At 33.6% G+C, this 17,186-nt stretch overlaps 1 protein-coding gene across 2 annotated transcripts in view; it reads left to right on the top strand.

Moving 5' to 3' along the window:
• LOC126778560 (neural/ectodermal development factor IMP-L2-like) overlaps positions 1-17,186 on the top strand; it is a 74,924-nt gene that overhangs the window by 45,323 nt on the left and 12,415 nt on the right. The window lies entirely within an intron of this gene.

Raw genomic sequence — 17,186 nt, 5'->3', positions numbered from 1 at the left:
AATAATGTCAATATTAATAGTTTATTATTACTTTTAGACAAAATGGGAATAGGAACGAGAATATGTACATATTTATGGATTTTTTTAAAAGAAAAAAAGCTTAAATACAGTTACTGATAACCTTGTGAATAGTAGATACACTGGATATGGTTTAGTCCAAGGAGATCCACTCTCTCCACTTTTATTTAATGTCGCTACCATTATTATTTTTAACAACGAAGTATGTATATCTCAGTACGCAGATGTTTTTGTTATTTTTGTTACGTGTAAAGATGTTAGCAAAGCTGTGTCAGATTTACAATTTGCACTAAATTACTAGAAGATATAGGTTTAGAAGTATCACGAAACAAGAGTAAAGTTTGTATGGTTACTAGAAAACCTAAAGCTGTAAGAAATTATACTGATCTTAACATTAATGATACTAATTTAATTTAGAATTCGTAGATAATGTTCAATACTTGGGATTGTGGCTGGATCGTGCCTTAAGATGGAGTAAGCATGTCAACGACATTAGCACCAAAGTTATAAAATTTTTAAACATCTTCAAAGTATTATCTGGCCCTGCTTGAGGCATACATCCCAAGCACCTTAGACGCCTGTACATATCTATAATTCGAAGCAGACTAGATTACGCGAGTTTTCTCTACAATAAGAGCTGTAATTTACATTTATATAAGTTTGATGAAACTCAAAACCAGACTACGCGTGTGATAGGTGGATTTGTAAAGTCTACTCGTATACGTGCAATGGAATCAGAGCTCTGCTTACAAAAAATAATCATACTTTCAATAAAAATGAAAGATATCTTTAATGTAGTATTTTACATACCTTTGTAATTTAATTGATTGAAAGGATTACACTGACCTTCTTGCTTCGTGTATCTTCGCGATGAATCTACTTTTAAGATTAACACATCTTAACCACTGGTCCACCTCGGCGCAATAAATAGTTAGTTATTGACAAAATCGTTTTAATAACAAATACCAAACTTAATAACAAAAACAGTTGCTTTCTCTCAACTGATTCATTGTAAGAAAATTCCAGGATCCAGGAAACCGCTATTTAGATCGTGATTATAATGAATCGATCAAATTGTGGTTGTTTTCAAAATATCGCATACCGTGCCTAATTTAGAATACGAACGTACATACATACAGACGAAAACATACACATATTTTAAGCACCATCATCAACATCCTCCACGATCATTTTTGTTGCTTCTTTTTTTTAAATGTAACTATCGATGGTTTTTTCAAAGAAATATTAAAACTAGTATTTGGTAAAGCTTTGTGAAAGCCCGTCTAGGTACCATCCGCTAGTAAAATATTTTTCCGCCAATCAGCAATATATAGTACACATTTATATGCTATTTGTCCAGATTTAGACCCACGGTGTTCGGTGATATTCTGATCTATATCAGGTATCACCCATCGGGTTATGCGAGAGCGAGAAGTACATTAACGTTTGCGCACACACTTAATCACTCTAATATCAAGGATAACGTATTATATCGTATCGCAGCTATTAATTGAAATAAATGTGATTGATCACGTTTTATCACAACATTGCGAGGGAATTTCCATGTTTCAGAAATGAAGAAATAATTTTTCCAACCAAAATGTACGCGGGTTTAATGCTTCTCACTAATATTATGATATTTTTCATGTTTGTTTACGTTTTAAGATTTACGCAAAACGTAAAATCCGATTGATGTAGAACTTCTACTTCGCGGTAGCTTAAAAACTTTCAAAATTTCCATCAGCTGCATTCAATACGTCAATATTTTGTTCATTTTATATGATATGTCTGAAGATATCTGATTAGTTGGAAGAAACATGGGCCAAATAAATTGGTTACATTGCATTGGTCAAATAGCTCCTGTATTTAACAAATGCCAACTTATGACAAACATTCTTGATGTGAAACAAACATTGGCCTTGGGAGTAAGTATTGGTCTCAAATACTTGGCTACATAGAAGTTTAAAACACAACCGTTTTTTTTATATTATGTTCAAAAGTTTCAACGGTCATAATCGTATGACGTCAGCTGTCAATTTTTTTAATCATTTAGCATAATTAAATATTGTTTTCGATAATCGGGTTTTTTGCTATTAAGAAAAAAAACATAACGTTTACTGATATCGTTACTTATTTAAAATTACCTAGTTACCGTTCGCGGCGTCATCCACGTGTTTAACCCCCCCCCCCCCCCACTTAATTGTTATGTATCGTACGTCCTTTTCTGTATTAGGAAGAAAAACAATTTAATATTGCCAAGAAAGAAGCGCGTTTACAAAATTGCTTTTTATTTCGCTTTAGATACATATATTATAGCCTGCCTCGTTACTCTAGTGTCGAGCTTTTAAGGTTGAGAACACGAGATCCTGGTTTCAGTCCATGACGCCGTCCGCCCGCTGTCTCAGCATAACATAAGTGTCAGATGAATTTTTACTATTATAACCAACATGCAGTGAGACGGAAATCCATTAAACGAAAATATATTTTTAAAAAAATGGAAGGTGCAATTTAAGTGAATATTTCCCTACTGAGAATTTTTTTATTTAACAAGGCTCCACTGTCGACTGGATATATTATACATGAACTTGAAATTGACAAGCTTGTCATGACAATCGTCTAAATTTAAAGCGGGTGAAACTGCGAAATGCAAATATAATAATATTATGTACTAAAATCTTCTCAGTATATAACATATATGTAGTAATATTTTCAGTTCAATATTCATTACAAAGGACGTCTCTTCATTTTTTAGTATAGAAAATAGATATGTACTTCCAGAATACTCTGATTTCTTCACGGTTGTATCTTTTTTTTATATTTGCCGGGAAGGCAAATGACTACTCCATCTGATGGTAAGTGGTAGTAGAGTCCAAACGCGACGACGTCCTGTACAGTCGAAAAGAATGTTCTGCAGCCGCCCTCGCCTTGCCGGCCCGCAAGATGCCTCTTCACGCCTCGTGTGAAGGAACCCGGGCTGTAAGAGGAGGGGAACACGTGAGCTGATAAGGAATTCCATTATTTGGAAGTGCGACAAAAAACGTAGTTGATAAATTTCTTTGTGCGTGATGGACGACGATTTGTTGACGAGCCGCTTGGCGTGGTTGGTAGACACTTGCCTTTTCACGCCGAAGGTTGTGGGTTCGATTCCCACTCAGGACAGACATTTGTGTGCATGAACATGTCTGTTTGTTCTGAGTCTGGGTGTAATTTTCTATATAAGTATGTATTTACAAAAGAAAAGTAGTATATGTAGTATATCTGTTGTCTGGTTCCATAGCACAAGCTTTGTACAAGCTTAATTTTGGATCAAATAGCCGTGTGTGAAAAATGTCCCAGGATATTATTATTATTATGATTGATGACACAGTTAGGCGGTGACATCGAGAGCCAGCACGCGTAGACTTTTTTTTTATATATGTAGTAATTAGGTAGGCGGACGAACATATGGGTCTGATGGTAACTGGTCACCGACGCTCGTAGACATTAGCATTGTAAGAAATGTTAACCATCGCTTACATCGTCATTGCCTCACCAACCTTAGGAACTAAGATGTTATGTCCCTTGTGCCTGTAATTACACTGGCTCACTCACCCTTCAAACCGGAACACAAGAATACCAAGTACTGCTGTTTTGCGGTAGAATATCTGATGAGTGGGTGATACCTACCCAGACGAGCTTGCACAAAGCCCTGCCACCAGTAAACTTACTTATAAAGGAAGGGGAAAGGGGGATGAGAGAAGTAGGAATTAGAGAGCATAATTCCTCAGAGCATACGTGATACAGTCGATAGAAAGCGCTCAGCGCTCTTTTACAATATAGCAAATAAATATATTGTATAACAGTTATCGAGGACGCGTACAAGTCAAAGGTCCTCTAATTATATAACCTTCATATTTTCCTTATCATATACATCATATACGTGATTTTCTATCCATTGGATTACGTATTAATAAACTCAATCAGGATATTGTTACATCATAATTAATTTAAAAATTAATAAACCTGAAATTTGTCATTGAAATATTAATGTGTTTTTTTTTAATATTACACAGCCGACGGTATAAACGCGAACGTCCAATTTCATTTCGAGTTCAAACTAATGAATCAAGCGTAACAAATTATAAACTTTTCACGGATGTATAACAGAATCTCTCAACGCTTTTAAACTATTTCAACAAAAATAACCTATTTATAAAAATAATGTTTATATTAAAAAACGGATAATAAGCACATGGCGTTGAAAGATCTTGTACAAGCAAATCGATTATTTGCTGTTATTAAGCTTGATTGACTAAAAGGTTCGTTTACATCTCACGTTGTTTTGTCTTAACGATTTCTACGAATCTGATGTTTATAAACGGATAAGAATATTTTGTAATATTAAAAAAGTCAATTTGACGTTAGTTTAATTTAATACATAAATATTGAAAAGGCTTATTAATTTTGTTCGCCATGTCAAGCTTTAGTTGTTATTCAAAATATACTTTATACAAGTAGGTTCTTATATGCACTTTTGAATCGCGAAAATTCACGAGAATCGGGAATAAATAACATTACATGTACATTAAAAACAAAGAGTGTGATTGTTGAAACGATGGAAGACTGCCTTATGTTCCATGATTTCCACACAATCTTTTGTAATTTGTGTACAACATAAACACATTGTAATAAAATTATTAAAGACATTGCCTTTTAACACTTTCTGGGACAGTAAACGCCGGTAGACATCGTAACACTAACTTAGCTATTGTGTACTGTCCCTCAAAGTATTAATTTAATAATCAAAAATAACTGGGGACACACACACACATTAAAAAATCTAAAGGCAAATCAAATTGTAATACTGAAATATCAATTGCGATGCTGGCTGGAAATAAACATATACAGTTAATGAAAGATTAATTAAAGAAAAAAAAATAAAGCCAGGCTGAAATCTAACTCACTCGGTCATATATATAATACTGGAAAGGAAATATATTATTATCAAATGACATATTACTTAACTACCTTTGCTTCGATATATGAAAGTAATTTAGCTATCTTTATATCCCGATATACGAGATCCAATTATCTCGGATTTCATAATTAGTTTCTATATTTGTAACTTATAACTATATTAATATTTCTAATCAAGATCATTTCATTACTGTAATAAGCCCATCGTAAGTGCAGGAAGCGTTTATTTATTGCATTACACTTTCCATGTTCCATTTTTGAAATTTTGAGACCTTCGTTCAATTTACATGGGGGTACCTCACAAGCCAGTTTCGGTAAAAAATAAACCATTTTGAAAAACTGTTGCACATTTTATACCTACATTATTTTGAGTAAAGTATCTATAAATAGCAAAAGAAAGTTTTAAAACTGATTAAAAGGAGATGACATTTCATAATGACACCAAAATAGTCTTTACGTATCAAAAATGTCTGTCTAGTCTGTAAATGTTTTCATTGATGGGCAAAATGTTCGTATTTCTTAAGAAATTTTTGAGCTAAATTATGAGCATCGAATTTAAGATTTTTTGGAAATTTTTAATATTCCACGTTCTTTAGAAATAACGAGGCGAAAATCCTTGAAAATTGAAACATCTGAATGGAAACACGTGTAAGATTTTCGTCTAGACTGGAAATTAGACGATAGATAATCTTAATTTTTAGACGAAATGAATAAACAAAACTCTTAAATAGTTACGATTACTGGTTAAGAATTTTCAGATATTATTTCTTGGACCAGCAATATTATTATGTAGGCACACAGTCCGTATCTTTTTAAATATTGAAAATCAACTTACGGTGATATTTTAAAAATAATACTAAAACACTGCTTATTTTTTTTTTATTACGTATATGGCATATTTATTTGCCACCGATAGTAATAAATTTCACATACATTGCTTATTAAGGATTTTAAAGATTTAGTTTTCAATACTATTTCAGTTTTTTTGGGGAGTGAAAACTAAAGCTTAATACAAAAGTTTTGCTTAACAGAATTGTTAACTGGCGGACCTAAAATAGGGGCCAGGACACTACTGGAATCGATATTTATTTAACACATAATCTCAACATAAATTTTACAAGCTAATCGAAGTGCTGTACACAGCTTTAACATAGCCGAATGAATTGTAGACAAGTAGTGGTCAAATAGTGTAATGATAAAACAAAATACAAAAATTAATAAACTAAATAGACGAATACAAAAAATAGGAAACTAGTTATCACCCGCGTATGAGAAGGAGTGGCAGTCAAAGTCAATCTTTGTTCAATATAGAAGCGTGAATCTACCACTGGTTCGGAAATAAACACCTCAGACCTGAGAAGAACCGGTGAAAGAAACTCAGCGGGATTGCTTTTTTTTATATGTCATATTTTACAATCATAGACAATACACAATAACTTTTTTTTATTTGAAACAGAAAGTTTTAGGTATAAAAAAGTAGCCTATGATTTTTATTTGGCTACGATCAAGTGCTTCATACATCATCAAAATCGGTTTAGTGGATAAACGCCGTCCAAGTAACTATCTCGTGGTCAATACATCAGTGCTATGACTCTCAATTGCTTATAACTTGAAGTAAGATAGCGATGCAGTAAATTATTACGTTGTCATATAAAAAAGTACAGATTAAGGTTTCGTGTAAATTGGCTGAAATAGGTCGAAGAATGACGCTTTACTTACGTGATATAAAAGTTTTAAGTACACACTTACCTGTGCGAAGTCAGGACGAGTAGCTAGTATTATATAAACTTCAAATACCAGTGGAATTATTGAGCTTACTCTTATCATCTAAGTATGATAATCATAAAAGTCGAATAGATATATTTCGTAACACAATCATGGCTGACTTACCTGCGTCAGAGTGCGTACGTGACGTAAACGGCGTAACGACTTTTACTAAAATCTTTGAAGACTTTAAACATATTCTTTAACTGCAATTGTTATCGGTTTTAGGCGGGACGGAATTTTAGAAATTAAACGAGTGCCTCCTGGCTATTTTTTACATTAAATGTTTTTTCCTGCGCTTGCACTCTTACCGGTCGTGTCGGATGGCCGAATTATGATAGTTAGGGAATAGAGTGCACCTGTGCTTGCGCACACACTTTGTGCTCTATAATATGTCGTGAACAGTTGGCTAATCTCCCTTGAGACTCGCCGTTGAGACTGAAATCGGTTAGGAGGACATCATCATCATTAATTTATTAAATAATAATTGTAAATAAATACAAAACAAAATTTAAAATGCACGCTTTTCATTTTTTTCGCTGGTCTTCTCTTTGCATTTCGGTAAGTACTCACTTCATTACTCAACTGTGAAATATCAACAACCGACTTATGTTGATATACTATTTTGATCTGTTTATTCTTGAAATGTTATGACTATTGTGGTCAAAATCGCATATTACTTTTTGATATTTCACGACCTTTTTCCGCGGCAAGTTTTGATTTTATTCTTACAGAATAACCTTACTTGTGGTAGTTTTTACTTTGACTATTGTTATATATGAAAATATTTCAGCATTGAAAAATCACGTGTAACTTTTAAATTAAATAACTATTTTTTTTATTAATATTATTATTATTATATACAATATCAAATTATTATTCTTAGGTAAATTTCGTTTGTATGTTTGTTTCTACAAGCTTATACATAAAACTACTGCTCAGCTTGATATGCTAAAGTTATTGCTTTCACATTATATATGGGCTACAATTTATAACGTATCGCTTAGAAGCAAATACCAATGATAAACTATAAAGCGCTGTAAAGCGACAATATTGTAAATCGATCGTTGTTATGACATTCGTACTTTTTAAACTGAAAATAATTTTCCATTTTTTCTCTATACTTTTTTTAATTTTGCAGTGGTTTCCTTTAACATCGATACGATATTCAAAACGGTTTTTTTTGTCGTTCCATCTGTTAAGCATATTATTGTAACATGGTTACTTACAAACAAAAACTGTTTACATTCGTAGAGTTCGGTAGCCAAATTAAATGAAATTTAAATGTACCGGTAAGAAACAGTAGTTACTTTTCGACACAAATTATATTGATATTTTTGATATTTTACGATTTTTGATATAATTTAATACAATTGAATTAATATTTATCCATCATGGAAATCAACGAATACTAACTACATTTTTTAATCACCTATCTAATAATTTATCGAGTCTTTACTTTATTATATTTTATATTATTTACTTTATATTACATTTATTTATAATACGTCTTATTACCAAACTATATAAAATATACTGTTAAAAAAATTATAGAAAACACTATTTTTTTTATTTTTATTACTTACATTAAAGCTTTAAATAAATACAAGTCAAAATTAGAAATTTATGGTACAAATCGTGTCCGCGTGGAATGTTAGCAAGTTTGCTAGCAGCATTTGTCCTTTGAATCGCAATTCCGATTCACTGGACGAAAAATGAACGAGTCCTCCTGTCACCAAAAGCACCTTTTTGCACTATTACTCTAAGGTCCAAGCGTTTCCACTGCATAAACATAATAAATTTGTTAAATGTTAAAACACGAACTGTATATATATGTAAAATTATATAAAAACATTACCATTTTAACATGTGGATTCTTCGTAGACAGAGTGTCTCGTTAGTCTAGTTTCTTAGAGGCCCTGGGTTTAAACCGGATCCGAACGATAAAAAAATATTGGATATTTCTGACGAAAATATTATCAGAAGTTAACAGTCTAGAATCTAGTTGCTATAAGTACGCTCCCGTGCATCGGACAGCACGACAAAGCCGTTGGTCCAGCACCTAAACTCTTACTGTCTTGTCCGATTTGCTGTCATCTCGGATTATGAGCGCACTAGTGGCGCTGCAATGTCTTTCGCATGTCACCGTTGGTAATTGCCGACTTGGCTAAAACGATATAGCGAAATCCATAATTAAGTAAAGTTATATATTCTGCAAAATTCTTTTTTATCATCCATATAATCTTGTACAGCAGTGGTATTCTATAACTCACTTTATTTCTCACTCGCGAAATATTAAAAAGTGACTTTTGGTGATACGATGACGCCATACCCTTTGAATGTTACAAGTATTAAAGTACTTACAGTATAGCTCTATACCTTAATATATAATAAATATAGCCTTTTTTGTTTATTTTATTTTGTAAATTAATTGGACAAGCGTCACCTGATGGTAAATTATCGCCGAAGATATCGGCACCTTAAGAAATGTTGACCATCGCTTACATCGCCAATGCGTCACCAACCTTGGGAACCAAGATGTTATGTCCCTCAACCTACAAACCAGAACACAAGCAAAGACTGAAATAATTTTACATATAAGCAGAAACGTTGTTTTAAAGTATTCCCAAAACGAAAGAAAAAAGTATCACTTTAGAAATATATATATACGGAACCTTAACAATATTTACGCTTGATTACTTGGAACATATCCGCGATGAAAAAACGGAATGAACCGTCTACCTACTTACGGATTCGTCACGTTGTGATTACAGCAACATTACAAAAGTTACATAATGCTGTAAACACCGGTCAAGGTTGGTGTAGATTTTTCAGGAAGTTTCAAAAGCAATGCGCTGTGTAATAATAATATTCTTTTTTCAAAAACACGCGACCACATTCAAATTACATTCGAAAAAAGAATACGCATTGAATAAAAGAAAAACTCCAGTAAAGTTTATTAATATCCCTTTTTGTCAATAGGCTGTGCCAAGTACCTTTGCCTAAAGTCGGACAAACAAAATTGTTTAACATATTTCCTACTTTATTGCTGTGTTCAGATTTGGGTCTAGAAATCTAGGGTCTTTGACCCACAGCAACAACTTTGACAGCAGCAGACCCAGTGCTTAGAACACGTGAATATTTACCAAAGATTGCGGGTTCAAACCCGGCGGAGCACTACAGAATTTTCATTTGCTTAATTTGCGTTTGTAAATATCGGGCTCGGCAGTAAAGGAATGTATCGTTATGAAACCTGCATGCGTCGATTGAAAATTTATTATACGTTTCGACCAATCCATATCTAAGCAGTGTGGTGGCTTAAGTGCCAAACCATCTTAAATAGAAGGAAGGACATAGCCCAGTAATTATAGACTGATACTTAACAGCATGGTTATGGGACGCTTTGCAATATCAACGCTGCTTTGATCCTGGACTCTTGGATTCTCTGGAGGGTGAATACTATTATTAGAAAAGGTTTAATATCTTAAAAGTACTGATATCAATAATGGTAACTACACTAATGCGTGATCCAGAGCCCGGCTATCTTCATGCCATAAATAAATAAAAAATAGATAAATATTTGTTTATCATGACGTTGGTCATAAGGACGCGTCGCGTTAACTTTTCGTAACGTAATTTTCACATTACTCCCAAATTGAAATGATGGAATGCTATCATCATTCAACGGAACTTTAGATATTTATATAAATAGATAGCCATCCGTATATAATATTAAATTTAATATATCCCTGTATTATATATTACAAATGTTTCAGTTTACTATGTCAATATAAATAAATATATGACAATGGAAAGACCCACCACTACCGACATGTTCACCCGCCGCATTATAATGGTATAAGCCACGTCGGAAGAAAACGAATCCTTTTCCCAGCAGTCTGTGAGAAGTTAACAAGTTCTTATTTATTTTTTTACTTATTTATCAAGTAGAAAAAAAAGCTAAAATAATACAATTTAATATACTTGTGTAGTCGCCAGAACCAAAAGTCCAATAAAAACGATTCAACGTGAACGGTATCGGATTAGAATTAATCCTATACGAACCTCCGTACGAAACCCCGTACCATCTGTGACTTCCTAATATAAATATCTTGACAATCGTTTACCATTTAATTAAAGAAAGAAAAAAGTCTCATGACTTTTCCATTTCTGGCTATTTTTTTTATAGAATAGGAAGGCGGACGAGCATATGGGCCACCTGACGGTAAGTGGTCACCAACGCCCACAGACATTGGCATTGTAAGAAATGTTAATCATCGCTTACATTACCAATCTGCCATCAACCTTGTTGCAAATTTTCTAAATCACACTATTAACATTATTTATACTTTCAACGTGTTCGTAGATTACTTTTTTTTATTAAATCTTTTATGTAGATGTGACCTGAGAATAAATTGTATATTAATTAATTCTAAAACAACGTTGAATGTGCTTTATTTAATTGAATTTCAAATTAATTTATTCAATTTAGAAGCTTTACTAATTGATTGCAAATTAAAAACTACCATTTAAATTATTTGAGAGTGGTACAAATCTGTTTTCAGACGGATGTAATGCAATATTCGATAAATTAATGCTATTAAATTAAAAAGCTTCCCCATAGTTGTCTGTTGTATTTTATACATAGCCATTAATTTTTTTTTTTTTTGATAAGTCAGATGTTATATCCTGCCTGTAGTTACTCTGAGTCACTCACTTTTCAAACTGGAACACAACAATACAGAGTGTCTGGTACCTACCCAGACGGGCTTGCAAAAAGCTCAACCCCAAGTAAATTGCTATTTGCCACTTACTGACTTACATACAGCAATCGTACTTTTACATCGATAACGTAATAAGCTTAAAAAAATCGAACATTAGTTTTTTATACTTTTTTTTATTAATTAATAATCTGTGGTTGTATTTATTTTTCTTACACTGAGTCATATTATCAAATATCAAATCGTGAATCATTCGTTTAGAGATCCTTATAACGTCTCAGTGCTTTGCAGTCCAGACCAGTTATAACTAAAACGGACATATTGTCGTAAATTAATACTGTCGGATGAGAGGGATTCCCCGAACGGCTTAAGAGCAGATCAATAATCGTTCTGAATTCGGTTGTACAAAACCATAGATTACAAATGTTTAAGGAGACAATACCTAAAAAAACAAAGCTGGTGCGAAATTAATGTACAAAAAACCACACAGCTCCACAGTATGTATCTTCACTAAGCTTATAATTAGGATCATGTCTTACGATCAGTATGTTTTAATACTCACGATCAGTATAAAGCCATATCTTCATGGCTTTTATGGTGAATAAGCCGAGATGGTTAGTGGTTAGCACGCGTGACTCTTAACGATGAGTCGATGATCGCGGCTCCAAACCCTGGAAAGCACCACAGAATTTTCATTTCCTTATTTGTGTTTATAATTCATCTCGTGCTTGGTGGTGAAAAAACCTACATGAGTCTAATTTCACTTAAATTCTGTCACATGTGTATTCCACCTTAAGCCTTCTCCTCAAAAGGGAGAGGATGCCTTTGCCCAACAGTGGGACATTCATAGGCTGTTACTGTATCTGGTATACTGGCCCAAAATGTATCCTATAAACAGTAACAGTACTGTTTATAGGATACATTTTGGGCCCTACTTATATAAAACACGTTCACAGCTGAAAATTACAAATTACAGCTAGTGATGTATTTAATAAACAATAAATGTGAATATAATGAATATTAGCGTCAAAAAACTTCTGGACATATAGCAATAAGCTAGCAGGCGATGACGCTTCGTTACAGTGGAGTTTCAAATAAGTGATGGAAGATTCTCGAGAGAGGTTTCAGAGTTTATTCCACCACGCTACTCCAATGCTGGCTATCGGATACACATCTGGCTGATTTTCATCTGACACATGCAGGATCCCGACATTGTGGGCTCAATCAAACTCAACCCTCGGCTGTAAAACGTTTGGTCCTGTGCCTGAACTCTTTCCGATCATGCCGTAATATAACATTGAGAATGGCGAAAAATAATACTTAACTATATCCGATACCAATTTAATTGAGAAAATGGTTTACCCAAGCTTAGAGGAAACTAATAGAAATCCGGCTTGCGTAAAGTTACAATTTCGGCCATACCAACAAGATACTACACGCAGAATATTCGTTAACGTAAATATTGACCTATTTCTAAAATTCAAATACGGTTTTCGCATACGAAACTATTATAATTTCAATAAGAGCGTTTGTAGCAGGAAATCGTATGAATCGTTTTAAATAATCGTCGTATTAAGTGCTGTTACTTATTTATCAATATACATTATGTAATAGCAAAACCCTTGTCCAGCCCTTGAATATATAACTAATAACTGGGTATGAAATTCGAATTCTGGAGCCCTATTTAATAACTGGTTACAAAAAAGTAAAAGGTTAGTCCCGGTCACTGAATTTCACTAGCAAACATCTTATCAGAATTCTTAAATCTATCCTTACCACTTCGATATCTAAAAACCCACAACAGCGCGATTTTCTGCCTCCCTATACTCATCTGTGGAATCAGCTTTTATCAAATTTTTCCGGACCGTTATGACATAGGTTTCTATGTCATATCGGTCAAAATAAGAGCATACTCATTCCTTAATGGCCGGTAACGCACCTGCAAGGCCTCGGGTGTTGTAGGTGTCCATGGGTGGTGGTAGTCACTTTCCATCAGTGGAGCCTCCTGCTCGTTTATTATTTCACAGGATTTCATTTCAGACTACATTGTAACGTTTACAGGAAAAATGGCGATTTCAAACTGAAGGAAAAAAAACGCCTCGATTAATTTAACATTCGATTTAATTTTAAATTCAATGACAATTGGTATCATATTCAGGCCACGATATGTATCCTCGTGTCTTGTAAAGCCTTGAAAATGATTCCTTACATGCGTATCATTCAAATTTTACTAACCTTAATGGAAATATTTCATAATTCTGTATGCATTATGTATTTATTTCTCTGCGTCACGAAAGGTGATGAAGCAACTACTGGAATTAGAAGTTGTCATCATCATTTTCTTAGATTTATTGCAATGCATTGAACAGCAAAATTGACTAGGAAAATGTGATGCTCTGGTCTCCTATCACCACTAGCTAACGCTGTAGCGTCATACCACATCATTGTGATGCCATAAAAATTTACTGGTCTCTTGCAAACTCTGATGTCGGCGTATTAACTTCTTAAACGGCGATCAAACACTTTAAGCTGTCACTCTAGTTATTTACATTGCGTTATTGTAATAAATATTCAAAACAATTGAACGCGCGTCCATTATTTAGCTCTTAAATGGAACATATTATTTTTTAAGTTCTTTCATTTATAAATTCTTAACTATATTATAATTGATAACCTAGTAACTTAATATTTAAGTTCGTTTAGGTTTGTTTTATCTCTTATTTTTTAACACTATTAATTTAATCGACTAGCCTCTTACTTGCATTATTGTCTATTATATTGTGCAAACATTCTGGCAATCAACGGCCTTATTTAAAGACGTTGTTTCGCTGTTTAGTTATTGATATCTCTCTTTCTGTCATCATTGATTTGACATTTGAAAGAAGAAGACGCAGCATTGTTAAGTATGCCCTAGAAAACATTTATAAGGCCGTAATTTATGATATTATTATTATCATAAGTTATTTACGCATTGTATGGATGAAATCTTTTCTCTGTGTAAAATATTTTTTCAAAGGTTTTTAAAACTCTGTCGATACATACAAGTCAAATGAAAACTATGCATCGCGATTTTATTCAGAAGAATAACTTCGTATTTAACTCGTTAAATGTTAAAAGCCGACAGCAATACGCCATTTTGATGTATTTTTGTTTTAGTGATATAACTATTCATATATATATATAGCCAATGTCGCATATCACTTAATGATATTACACGATCGTGATCGTGAGTTTGTCTTAAAGAATAGTTTTTATTGGTGATAATAATAGAAATATCTAGAACAATATATTTTACGAATTAATTCTTGACATTTAACAAACATTTAATACGCTATAATTATCATAATAATAAATCATTTTTTTAATAATTTAATTCAACAACAATTACATAACATCGTATTATATTTAGTTAACAATTTAATGAACAGAAATATTGTTACCAACACAAGTTGACGACAGAAAACTTTCAATTTTACTTTTATATAGATATATGATGAACAATCCAATTCATAGATGTATATATTATATAGAGTTTATTTACCTCTAAATATATTCGTCTGCGCATCTGCGATCGTCTTCTTGAGACGAATTTATTTAAATTTATTTATGATAATTCTCTTTTAGAACAATCGTGTGATTTTTTGCGTCTTAGTATATTTCAATAGCCTGTTGATATGCTATCGATAGGCTATTGAAATATCCTTTAAAACCTTCACAAAGGTACCCGGGTCTTTGTTACCCGGTTATGTGGGATTCTTACTCACTAAAACCATTGTGATGATCGTCTTCGGCACGGAACCGTGGTGTGCTTTACTCGGCTTGGCGCAGCTCTTCTCAGTCTTGCACTTCACGCTAGTGCGTACAGCACCGCGAGACCATTACGGCTGCCACTCTCCTCAGTTCCATCTGAAGCACACAACAAACTACGCAAATTAATTGAAATATCCTGGTTTAAAGCATTACAATTATGGCAATCAGCGAATATACAACCTGTGTTTACACACACTTGTGCACCATAATATCTTCATTTATAAGATGAATTCTGAAAAATCCTTAGTACTCATCTACCTTCCATATGGAATTTCATCTTTATTTGCTTGTTATATGCAACTTTTTTTATTATTTTATTTAAGATTTACATTTGTAAATAGGCAACGTTAAAAATATCTGCAGAATCTTTATATAGAAACGAATACCCCAGGAAGGATGTATTAATTGACTTTGCGGAAACTTGTTGTTATTAAACTATTAGTACTTCGGTTTATCCGTCGTACGTGCGTAATAACGAACTCCATAAGGGCTTTCCTAATCTCCAAGTATCTCAGAGTCAATTCAGTACTTTGAAAAGTCGCCGAACCCACTGGATATACAGGGCATTGAAGATGCCTTGAGGTCGTCAAGTTGTCGAGGGAGACTAGCCAGCTGCGCAGCTCAGTTCAGAAGTGTGTGCGCAAGCACAGCACCCTTATGCACATAATTCGATGGGAAGACAATCCGACACGACTGGAAAGAGCTCAGGCTCAGGATTAACGGATTTACAGCTTTTCGAGATATGGGAGTATCAATATTTCCAGCAACCAGATTCTAGGTTGATATTGAGAATTTTCCCGATCGAGGTTTGAACCCAGAACCTTATGATCTGCGATCTTATAAGCTAGCCTCAAGACCGTCTTCTCACATTCAGACAATTCAAGCGGTGACGCGCGCTTCAATTAGTGTGTCTACTATTAATACCATTGCTTGAGATTGTATTTGTGTGGCAAGTTTTTGCGATGAATAAAGTTCCTTAGATCACCAATGCGCCACCAACCTTGGGAACTAAGATGTTATGTCCCTTGATGTCGTATTTACAATGGCTGATTTGCACTTCAAACATTGCAATACTAAATACTGCGTGGTACCAACTCAGATGGGCTTGCACAAAGCCCTATCCCTTAGTTAGTAAATATTTGACGATATATATATTTGAAATCATATAATATATCCATGCAATGATTTCAAATAATATATCCATGGATATATTATTTGAAATCATTGCATGGATATATGGATAATATATCCATTCAATGATATATATATTTGAAATCATATAATATATCCATGCAATGATTTCAAATCAGTCGGAACTATACACCACACTTACACCGTTCCTACCGGCGGACACGAGGAACTCCATTTACGTCACGTCGCCAGACGCGCTGACCATACGCTGTCCGCTTAGCGCCCTGGTTCCGACATCGATTTAAGCCCAGATACGTGCAATCTTAAGAAATTCGCCTTACTGAGTCCTTAGTTCTCAGCCTCCCAAAGTCAGACAGCCTAAAGCAATTATATTAGACTATCATTTTGATTATTAATATTCATTTAGTTTCTATAATTTCTGTAAAATTAAGTTCTTGTAATGACAAGAGATTAACCTAAAAATTACTTAAGCGAATAAAAACCAACTTTACATCTGTAAGGATAGAATTTGAGGCAAACGTTTGATGTGTAACGTTTTGACTTAAAAACGTTTCACTCGTGTCATGCGTGATAACATGATACAAGTTGACGATTTATTAATTTTATATAAAAAAATTTAAAATAAGAAATTAATTAATTATAAGACCTAAATAAATCTTGGAATCGTTACTTCGCATGAAACGTAATACGTGCGGACCTTCGCGTTCACATATTGCTATCAATTATATGGTTTTGAAGTGCAGTAGTCAGTTAGCTGGAAGTAGA

Source organism: Nymphalis io, chromosome 26 (genome assembly GCF_905147045.1).
Source record: "Nymphalis io chromosome 26, ilAglIoxx1.1, whole genome shotgun sequence".
Classification (NCBI taxonomy): Eukaryota; Metazoa; Arthropoda; class Insecta; order Lepidoptera; family Nymphalidae; genus Nymphalis; species Nymphalis io.
This window is presented reverse-complemented; position numbering and strand designations above follow the sequence as displayed.